The sequence below is a fragment of the Lethenteron reissneri genome, chromosome 29 (genome assembly GCF_015708825.2).
Source record: "Lethenteron reissneri isolate LAM-NWPU_2019-01 chromosome 29, ASM1570882v1, whole genome shotgun sequence".
In the NCBI taxonomy this organism is placed as follows: domain Eukaryota; kingdom Metazoa; phylum Chordata; class Hyperoartia; order Petromyzontiformes; family Petromyzontidae; genus Lethenteron; species Lethenteron reissneri.
The window spans coordinates 12,778,799-12,785,997 of NC_083807.1; positions in this window are offsets into that span (position 1 = coordinate 12,778,799).

Genomic DNA, 7,199 nt, shown 5'->3' on the forward strand with positions numbered 1-7,199 from the left:
GCAAGGGTCCATACTCTTTGTTTTTTTCGGTAAAGTCACGTATATATAGTCTCGTGTCTCTTAGAGCTCTCTTCACTTGATACAGTAATTTTGCTGTGACGGTCCCACCTGAAGACGGAAGCTTGTGTTGCCTCCGAAACGTCGTGATTTAATTTATTTTAATATTATTTTTCACCTACGTGGCTTTACCGAAAAAACCTAAGAGTAAAGATATGTGCTATTGTTGTGTCCTTTTCCAAAGCTATTCCCTGACGTGATGTCAACATCTGCCATCACTTTCATTCACGTTACGATCCACGTGCGGAGAACGTTACAACGAGCAGAGCTAATTCGTGCGGTTCCTGCTGTATCACAACGAATGGCCAAATGCACGTTCTCTCGGTCTCTCCGCGGCACAACGAGACCGCTGAAACATGTGGGCGGTGAACCTTGTGATCTCCTATTCGAGCGAATGCAACATTAATAATCCGGGCAGGACCTTGGCACGGGTAGCGTCAGCGCGACGTGCGCGTTTTTAACTCGCGGCCGACGCGACCTCCCCTCCAGAGGGCCCTCTGTGTGAACAAGGCTGCGGAATTGGTCTTCGGGGCACCGGGGCCAAACGGCCGCCACTAAAAAAACAAGCCCACACTCATCCCATTGTTCCCCAGAGGGTACATTCCAGCGGGCCACCCTCCCCAGCCATAAGTCCCAGTTGTTGGGGGGAAAACAGTAGAACGCATTAAATTGTTTGCAGATCGCAGGGGCGTTCACATGATCACTGGCCATTATGCCAATCTCCTGTCGGACCCATTGAACTGGGAGCAATGCCGCAGCATTAGGCTAAGATGACTGTTTATTAAATAGTGCAGGGATGACAGCGGTGCCAAGCTTTACAAATGAGGCCAATTTTAGGAGCTTCGCGGTGTTTATTTACAAAAAAAAGCTTTTAGAAGCATTTTTTTCCCCCAGCACGCTTTGTCTCCTCGAGCCGGATGATTGGGCAATGGCGCACCGGGACACGAGCGCGTGCACCCGACCCACAAAGGTGCCCCTCTGTGCTCGGGAACGGGACGACTCGGGCACACAAGCGGCGACACGGGGTAATTGCGGTCGTCCAGTGTGCACGCCAAATAATTTGTTGCGTTCTGCGTAGTATTATTATTATCGTCCCACCCGTTCATTGAGAAGTGCGTCCGGAGTGGAGACAATAAAAACGGACAAACTTCGATCTCAATCTGTAAATGCAACCGAGGCATCTCGTCAAAGGGTCTGCGATTGCCCCATAGTACACAAGCATGTCGAGTTTGTGGGTTTTTTATTTTCTTGCCCTACGGAGCAGGGGCGGGGATGGTGCAATTGAAATGTTTAACAAAGGCTTGAGATGATACACTTGGAATAGAAGTTTAAAAATAATCGTCTTGACTTCTCTGCAATGTTTGACATTGGATGGGCAAACAGACTAACCGACAAACAAATGTCAACTTATAGAGAGACAATACATTTGAAAATATATTCATATATATTCCTATTTCATGCAGGCCTGTTTCGCAAATTAACTCGCTTATCTCAGTGAGATCTGACCAGGGTGTAAAGTATAACAACGCACCTACCTGCCCACCGACCTGTAAAACACGTGGTATACATTCTCACTTAATACATCAACTTTCTTGTGTTGGATATTATGTTGCCTGACATTTAATAACCGTAAATGAAAGTTATGTTGCACAAATGGCACGGGAAGGTTGCATTGCGTTATTATTATTTTTTGCCACTACACATGTATTACTTGGAAACTCTCAGTAAACTAAACTTCAAACTAAAACTATGAAAATGTTATTTTATTTTACCATGTAAGGAGCACTGAGATATATAGCTCTATTGCAGAAGCGACCCGACCACAAATGCTAGCTCAACGAAGAGCCTGATCATGTGGACATTTATAGCAGCCAAATACTCTAAACGAATGTTTCTAAATGTGGAGGGGGGAAGCAGATGACCCGGAGACAACTCCACGCGACCACAGGGAGAACATGCAAAACTCTAACTATACAGGCGTCAGGGTCGGGATCGAACCAACGCCCTCCTGTATACCAGGAGAGGTAGTCAACATCTCGCCACCGCGGCGCCCCGATGAGGTTAATTCACTCTGCGGCTCATGTCCACCTTCCATAGAGCAGCCAGCACGACCTCCCTAACCCTCCCCCCTTCCTGCTGTGCCACCGTCACGCCGCGTGAACCTTGGCGAGTGGCGGGTGAACAGAACAGGGGAGGGTAGAAGATGGATGCGTAGAGGTGGGGGCCAAGGGCCAAGAGGTGACCGCGCCGTTGATGACACCGCGGGGCGACGCACCGCGACTTCAAACGGGCGGGCGGCGTGCGACAGAACTGAAGAGATCGCCCAGCCATTAACCCCCCACCCCCACCCCACCACACCACCAAACGGACGCCAGATCTCACGCCGCGGCACGGCCGCCTGCTGCCGCTCGCAGCGCCGCGACGCTGCACCGGCAGGCAGAGAGAGAGAGACGCAGAGAGACTGACAGTGTGGAATTTGCCCATTAACGATGAGAGAGAGAGAGAGAGAAAAAAAAGCACAGAGAGTGAGCAAGAGAAAGATCATATCAAGCACAAAGTGCTGGTTGGTTGGATAGGGTAGCTTTTTTTACTTTTCTCTCTCTCTCTCTACCCTACAGAGTTCTTCTCTCTCTGGCTCGCTCGGAAAAAAAATGACATTTTGGTCTGGCAAGTTTCGGCATCTGCGCTGCGACGCATTGAGGTCAAAGGCACTTAAACCAGAATTGCTCCTCACTTACAGCTTCTGTCGTTACCTCAACGCGCCCGACTAAGTGTCTGGTATGGCCTCCGATTTTTCTCATGGCACTCGGAAATTCTTCCGCCGCCACCGCACTGCGAAAGAAAGCGGCGGGGTGGAGTATGAAGGGAAGAAAGAAAGCAACGACAAAAAGGCGACAGCCGCAAAAAAAATCTTGACACAAAATGAGTGAAGCCAAGCAAGTGTTCTTAGAAACAATGTAACTAAAGTGAATACCTGTGTTTTTCTTACACAATGAGTTGTACAACAAAAAAATCAAGTTTGCAAACAGAGTGCTGTGGTCAATGGAAAACAAGTCACCTCAACGCTTGCCCACACTAGAACAGGCGTTTGGAAATGGAAATGTCCACATTCCCATGGCAGAGACTCGTCTCACCATCGTATGCCACGCCTAGTAAGTGTCTTAGTAGAGCAACCTCAGCAAACACATCATGTTGAGATGATGATAACATAAAGAATAATTCTAGATTTGAAGCTTTCGTGACTGCAAGGATTCATATTCTTAGGTTTTTCGGTAAAGTCACGTAGGTAAAAAATAAAAATTAATAAAAGTAAAATAAAAAATAAAATAAAAATCACGACGTTTCGGAGGCAACACAAGCTTCCGTCTTCAGGTGGAACCGTCACAGCACGATTGCTGTATCAAGTAAGAGGCACCACCTGAAGACGGAAGCTTGTGTTGCCTCCGAAACGTCGTGATTATTATTTTATTTTTTATTTAGGCTTGTTCTCAGAAGTGGCCGAGAGATGGAAGTACAGCAATGAATTATTGACTCAATCTGTACGAAGCTTTGAGTGTTACCCCCGAGCAAACATTGGATTTCTCCAAGTGTTCTGGTTTTCTCCGGCACGTTAAACACTCATGCATGGTATTGGCCAAACATCATAATCCAGGACCTTCCTTGAAAATCGTCTTGAGACTCAGTGTGGATTACCCGGGACAAATAAACAGCATCATTATACTGTGCCGGTGACCATATTATCCAGAATGTGCCCAGCCTCATCAGATCTCAGAAGCCCAGCGGGGTTGAAGGTCGGTTGATTCTTGGATGGGCGACCACATTGCATTGAACAGGCGTTGTCGGCTGCTGCGGTGGCGACGCGGTGGCCAGCAGAGGGCAGTGAAGCATTATGATTGTTCCACTCTACTTCTATGCTCCAACGTTTACGCTTCCCACCTTCAATAGCCCGATTAGCACGGTTGGCTACGTGAGGTGCGAAAGAAGTTCAACGTACATAGATACATACAGGCTGAGCAGTAGCTGAAGTATTCATCAAATAACGAGCGTGACCCGCACGGCATGGCAAGGACTTAACCCAGCAGTGGGTCTTGACAAAAATGGGATGATCGGTATTCAAACCAAATAATGAACATAAGTGTCATTTGTTTTATTTAATGGAGTGCCCTGCATTTTGATATTTGGCCAATTCCGTGAAAGGAGCATTTGTCACACACGAAGTGCATCGCTGTGTGCTGTTGCCCACACACAACCAAGTCGACATTCATCCACGCCGCTGGTCGATGGAAAACAGAAGGAACGTGATGGACGGATTTGGCCGCGTTCCGATCACAGGGTTACGCCAACACGGGGTTACAATCACAGGGAAGAGAGAACTGTGGATGGTGGAGGGAGGAAGAGTGGAAAGGAGAAGCATGGGGAGGGGGGAGGGGGGGGGGAGCTGGGGGGGGGGGTCACCGGTTAAGCCTGGGAGGGAGGGAGGGAGAGTTGGGACTTCCTCGGCAGTTCAGCGCGGCCGGTCATGCGGAGGTGAGACGGGCTCCTCCCTTCCCAGCCCTCCGACGGCCTCTCCTCCACCTTCCCCGAGGCTTCCTTTGGTCAGTCCCTCTCTCCGGCAGCCGCCAGGAAGGAAGGAAAGCAACCCCCCCTCCATCCCTTGCCTGGCCCAGCTACCTCCGCAGCCCCCCCCCACCTCCCCACGCCACCCACACCCCCCAATCTTACCCTTTTGCAATCTCCCAGGTCGAGTGCCCCCCCCCCTACAACCCCGACAACCCCACCACCAGCACCACCACGTCCTCCTCCCCCCGACTGATTGAAACAACCTGGGCACGAGCGTTCACCAGGTTTTGGCTGCCAAAAGGTCTTTCGTGCCCACACACGCGAGGTGCCGAGGGTTCCTCTGAGCGCCGAGCAGTTTCCCAGCAGCCCTCCGTGACATTAATAATCATGTCGTTGGGTTCTTGAAGCTTTCCCCCCGTTTTGAATTTTGGAAATCCACTCCTCCACCTCTGCACGTGTTTAGCAAATGTGCCCGATTTGACAGGTGAGTGCAGGTGAGTAACGAAAGCACATCTGTGGCCAGTGCATCGAATTGTCTACGTACGAATACATAACTAATGTTACGATACTTATACGATTAAATAACATCCCATTGCCATGTAAATGTGCGTTATATCAACCGTTATGGCGATTCAATATTGAGACAAATGGCACGAACAAAAACACACAGCTGAGAATAAGAGGTAGACAAGGAACACGATTGAAATGAGACAGTGCGAATTAAATTAAAAGAGACTCGATTGTGAAAGCTCATCGGGTAATGACACTCTTCGTCGCAATAGACTCTCACATGGTTAAAAAATAATGGATCAGTCTGCATGCCTGAGCAACTACTACAACTGGGAAGTCAAACAATGGGACTGTAATAGCCAGAAACGTAGCCAGGCCACCTTTGTCTCACCAGTGTTGATGCTAACCACGCCGCACCGGCGTCGACCTGGGGGAGGCCCAGACCAGGTTCAGACTCAATTGCCGCTGATGCTGTGCATGGCCAGAAATTGAACCTGGAAAACTGGCACCGTATCGAATTGTGCAAACCACTTCGCCACCACTCACCGGAATGTGTAGTGAATGGTGGCGCAGTGGTCGCAGTTGAAAAATAAATTATCAGCTCAATGGGCCTTACCCTAAATCAACCGACTGTTAACACAGTCGGTTTAATTTGAAGGCAGAGTCAAGACACTTTTGTACAAATGAAGTTGAAATAATCTAGGTATTTGCATTCATGTAACACGCAATGCATGTAAAATGCATTCAGAGATCTTGCAGACCAGTCAATCATCCCGTGTTCAGAGAATGATTCGAGGAAGGAGATGTCACAGAACTACTTCTGAAATCTATTCGAGTGACCTCATATCCACACTCTGGGGCAGGACTTTCCAACCCACCCTGCCAATGTTCGTTGTACCATTTTTTTTATTTCTCACAGCTGACGTTTAGACAAAGTATAGAAACAATTTATGTTTTGTTTTTGGTGCAGTCATCGGTGACCACGCTGAGACCAACAAGTCACTACGCTTGGAAAACCTGGTTAAATCATGGGTGGCCTAAACCCAGATTCAATCCATGATCGAAGCTTCATCACCTCGGCACTCTGACCTCTGAACCACCTGGTTACCTCAACTCAAAGCTGAAGAAGCATGTGTTCTTCTTCCCGGCGTTATTCCCACTCACGTGGCCTCTGCTTTCCTGCTCTTTTCTCCACTGAATTCCGCTCATTCCTACCCTGACCATCATCCCCACGTCCACTCCACGATCCTTATATATCCCGGCTCCTCACTTTGAACCGACCCCATTCCAAGCCTTGCACTCGGTCTCATCCATTGCAAAGCTCCCTCTCGGTGCCAAACATGTCCATGGCGCACGGATGCAAATCTGCGCGCGCTGCCAGCACGGGCTCCCCTCTCTGGCACGTCCATCGTCCTAACTGGGTCACTGGCAGAAGCTTTACACGGGCCCCATTATTCGCGGAGTTGTGGGCTGGGCGCGTAGGCTCTTTCTTATCTGGGTGCCGAGCGAGGGTAATTGAAAGATTGCGGGACATTAAGTCGGCGGACGGAGGAAACGCGCTGTCTTGTAAATGCAGCAGCTGATCTGCACCTTGGCCGTTCCCAACGAGGACAAATAATGAGGCTCTTTCATAAGGCCCCCCCCCCCCCCGTGCCGATTATGCAGCAATGCGCTGGGCCTTGAGAGGGGAGGGGGGGAGGAGGGAGGGGTGGGCAGACAAGGGGCAGATAAGGCTGCGTGGAAACACAGCTCTATCAAGTCTGAGATCAGGGACCCGTGGCCTTGAATGGACGGTGCCAAAGGTGCCGGAGAGCATGCGTAGGCCTGCATCATGTCTCGGTCAGCAACTCTGAATGCACGGACAATTTGCATGCGGTAAACTTAATGCACGTTTTTTTTTAATTGAAGCCGTAGTTCACCTACCCCAGTTGTCTTAATTTGTTTGGAGCAACCCCATGCACGGCTTTTTTTTTCCAAATGCCGCCTCATCTCGGTAATAAAATCGCTCGATGTGATAGCTTATTAATAACCTGCGTTGTCACACATTTTAGTTTGTTTACTTCTTTCGCTGA